Consider the following 4593-nt stretch of genomic DNA (forward strand, 5'->3'; position numbering starts at 1 on the left):
CTTGCTGTAGTATTTCACTGTGTGAACAAACCAAAATTTATTTACCCATTGGCCTAGTGAGAACAGTTTGTTTGAAGTAGCAGAAGCTGGAAACAATCTGTGCTGCAAGGAGGGTTTCTGTGCATGTATCTTTGTGCACATGTGTCAGAGTTTCTACATGGTATAGACCTAGAGGTGGAATCGCTTGAGTGATAGAAACGTGTTCATTTTCAGTATTAGTAGGTGTTGAAAACTTGTTCTCCAAAGTGGTCCTACCAATTTATACTCCCACCGTCACTGTGTGAGTTCCTTTTTTCCCATATCCTCATCAATATTGTCTCACATGGCATCATTTTATTAATTTTTGCAACTAATTGTTCTTGAATGCACTTGAAGATATTTTTAACACAAACTTAATTGCTTTTGATTCATGTGTAAAGATTTTTCTTTATACTCGGGCAATCCTGTTTCATTACTTGAAAAGCTAGCCTTTTTACAAATAATTCTGTTTCTACACGTAAGCTTGTTTATAAACAAGCACCCTCTCATATAGGCAAGGAAAAAAAATACAAACAAAAATAACTCTTCCAGAGTTTTGAGAAAAAGCATAGAAAGTTATCTAACAGCCACCTAATGAATAAGTAAAGGCTTTCTTACCCAATACTCCTTTTCTCTTTCTGTTTTGTAGTTGTACTTACCTGGGGGTAAACATTAACTTATATTCTACGCAAGACATTTACAAACTGAAAACATGCAAAGCGCTTTGTCTGGTAGAAATCAGTAAGTTGATCAGTATAGCTCAGAAGGAAGGGCAGTAAGGAAAGTTCGGGGGAGTTGTACAGAAAAGGGCAGGATATATCTCAAAAGGGCAGGATATACCACAAAAATGAACTTTCATTTGAATTATTTTATATTTTTAAACCCAATGACAAAGATGACTTATTTTTTTCCCCTTAAGATCTCCACTTGTTGATCACGTGCCCCAATTGTTTTTTTTTTTTTTTTTTAATTTTTTATTGTACTTCAGGTGAAGGCTTACAGAACAAATAGTTTCTCATGAAACTGTAGTACACATATTGTTTTATGACATTGGTTAACAACCCCACAACATGTCAGCCCTCTCCCTTCTCAACCTCTTTTTTTTTGGTGAAAATATTCACAAAGATATACACTTTCAAAAATTTCTACATGCACAGTTCAGTGACATTGACTACGCTCTTCCAATTGTGCTGCTATTCTCACTTACGATGAAGGCTTACAGAACAAAATAGTTTCTCATTTAACAGTTAGTACACATGTTGCCCTATGACAATGGTTAACAACCTCACGACACATCAACACTATCCTTACTCAACCTTGGGTTCCCTATCACCAGCTTTACTAATACTAAACAGGCAATAGATAAGTGGTATCTTGGGTGACGGGTGAGACAGTACTCAATACAGGGGAAACCAGCACAACTTGTACAAGGAAAGGTCATGGAAGCTCCATAGACACATCCAAACTCCCTGAGGGACTGAATTGCTGGGTAGAGGGCTGTGGGGACCATGGTCTCAGGGAACATCAAGCTCAATTGTCATGACACAGCTTATAAAGACAATGTTCCACATTCTACCTTGGTGAGTAGCGTCTGCAGTCTTAAAAGCCTGTGAGCAGCCATCTAAGATACTCCACTGCTCTCATCCCTTCGGGAGCAAGGGAGAATGAAGAGAACAGGATACAAGGAAAAGATTAGTCTGAAGGACTAATGGACCACAGCTACCAAAGCCTCCACCAGACTGAGTCCAGTACAGCTAGATGGTGGCATTTCTCCAATGGCTAGTGATCGCGAGCATTTCCACATGTGTCTGTTGGCCATTTGAATGTCTTCTTTGGTGAAGTGTCTGTTCATTTCCTTTGCCCATTTTTTTAATAGGATTATTTGTCTTTTTCTTGTAGAGGTGTTGGATTTTCTTGCAGATTATGGAGATTAGACCTTTGTCTGACTTGTACTGTCCAAAAATTTTTTCCCAGTCTGTAGGTTCTCTTTCACCTCCCCCAATTGTGTAAATCATCCCAGATCTTTGAACCTTTATTTCTGTCATTCACCTTTTCAGCTGAAAAGGAAAAGGCAAGTGGCTCAGCCATTTGATTGTCATGTTGTGGGCTGTTTCAATGCCCATTGCTTGTCATATTGACTGAAGAATGTCTCCCCTAAATAGTACATGGACAGAAATGATGCTATTAATGGGCCCACAGTGACACTAACCCCCCATTACCAATCTTGCATCTCAATTGGCCACAGGTCTGATGACATATTCAATACTTCTGCTTCTCTTGGCATGCACTGTATTTTCTCTGAGACCAGTTTGTAATTTGGCTTTTAATATGATGATGTCAGCCTTTTAAGTGAAGTGAGGGTCTTGCCTACCAAACTTGCTTTTCATCTTATAAAACTGAAAAGGTGGTGGAGGTGGAATGATAATAAAATGGATGCTTGTACTCTAATCGTTGACCGTCTACTAACTACATAATCCTATTTTCTCTACTTTTTGTAGAGGAAAAGACACTTTTTTTGATAGCTCAGCCTAGAAAATATGATGCATTTGCTGGGGTGTTTTGTTTGTTTGTTTGTTTCCAATAGTCTTCCTTTCATGAGTCTTCTAATAGCATCAAAAGGTTTCTTTTCTTTTCTTTGAGAATTTAATTGCTTTTGATTTTTGAAGTTCTCTGGCCCATAGATATTATAAACAAAATTTCCTCAAATTAACATCTGCAATAGGTTTTAATATATGTTTGCTCCACTAACATTAAAAATAAAATGTGGGTATAAATAAAACATTTAATACTAATACCCTCTTCAACTGTGTAGATCATAACAAATTATGGATAAGATTGTGAAGAATGGGAATTCCAGAACACTTAATTGTGCACATGCAGAACCTGTACATAGACCAAGAGGCAGTTGTTCAAACAGAACAAGGGGATACTGCATGGTTTAAAATCAGGAAAGGTGTGTGTCAGGTTGTATCCTTTCACCATACTTATTCAGTCTGTATGCTGAGTAAATAATCTGAGAAGCTGGACTATATAAAGAAGAATGGGGCATCAAGATTGGAGGAAGACTCATTAATAATCAGCAGTCAGCAAAAAAGAGGAAGACCCTCAACTAGATGGATTGACACAGTGGCTGCAACAATGGGCTCAAATATAGCAACGATTGTTAGAATGACACAGGACCAGGCTGTGTTTTGTTCTGTTGTACGTAGGGTAGCAAAGAGTCTGGCTTACATCCAGCTTAACTGCAGCTTCTTCATTCCCCCAACTCTCTCCAATAGTTATTTCCATGAGTTGCCAGGGGTGCCTCACGCGTGGTTTTATGCAGCCCTCTCATATGTGTGTGCTTTGGCCTCCTTGTTGGTGTCTGCCTCTTTCAAAGAATTTGAAGTTTTGTGTCATCCTTGTCTTAGAGAACTGGCATCCGCAGCACTGAGGTTTTACTGTCTAGAGTCTTGTTTCCTAGAGTACTGCTCTCTAAACTGCAGTACTGGAGAGGAGCCAACCCCTCACCCTTCACAGTGACCAAGCTTACTGGGTTCCACTGAGAAATGGGGAAAACGTTCCTCTTCCCAACTCCTTGTCACCTGGGCCTTGATGTACACTAGTCTTGCCAGCCTGTTTGGCTATTTCTGTCCCTTCTCTCCACTGGGCAGGCTGGGAAGTAGCCAGTGGCTACCACACTGTCCTCTTTGCTGTCCTCTCTCTCACTCTGGTACCTGGGCCTACAACTTCCTCCTGGTGTCCCCCATTCTCCACGCATATTAACTCATGCAAATACACTTCTGGATTTCTCTTTAGGTTCAGCCAAGATCCCTGCCCACAGATGTAACACATACACACACACTCACACGCATACTTACACACACACTCACAACCTACCACATCACACCACTCTACACCAAACACTGTATCTTTGCTCTTTAATGTCTCCTTTTCTGCTGACTCCTTCCTGCTGTATTTCCACATGCTCAAGTCTCTCCCATCCTTGTTATGGAATGAATTGTATCCTCCCAAAATATATAGTGGAATCCTGGTAATATGCTGTTAGGATTTAATCATCTTATTAAATCAGTTGGCCTTGGATAGAGCAGATTACCTTCCACAATGTAATATAATCACTTTCCATAGTGTAATCAAATGTAATATAAGCAATCAGTCTATTGAGGCCATACCAGTGTAGGGTGTATCCTAAACCTAATCATTTCTGCATTGTATAAAGAGCAAGACACAGAGACACATATATGGGGGAAAATAAGTTCCTTGGGTGGATCGTCTATAAGACAAGAAACACCAGAAACTAGAAGAGAGGCTCACAGAAGGAACTGACAAGGCCTAGACCCTGATTGGAGCCCTGGTGGCACAGTGGTTAAGAGCTTGGCTGCTAACTAAAAGGTCAGCAGTTTGAATCCACCAGCCTGTCCTTGGAAACCCTATGGGGCTGTTCTACTCTGTCCTGTCGGGCCACTATGAGTTGGAATCGACTCAATGGCAATGAGTTTGGACCCTGATTTCTCCAGAACTGTGAGAAAATAAATTTCTGCTTCTTAAAGCCACCCACTTGTGGTATTTCTATTA

Source organism: Trichechus manatus, unplaced genomic scaffold (assembly GCF_000243295.1).
Source record: "Trichechus manatus latirostris isolate Lorelei unplaced genomic scaffold, TriManLat1.0 scaffold00074, whole genome shotgun sequence".
NCBI lineage: Eukaryota > Metazoa > Chordata > Mammalia > Sirenia > Trichechidae > Trichechus > Trichechus manatus.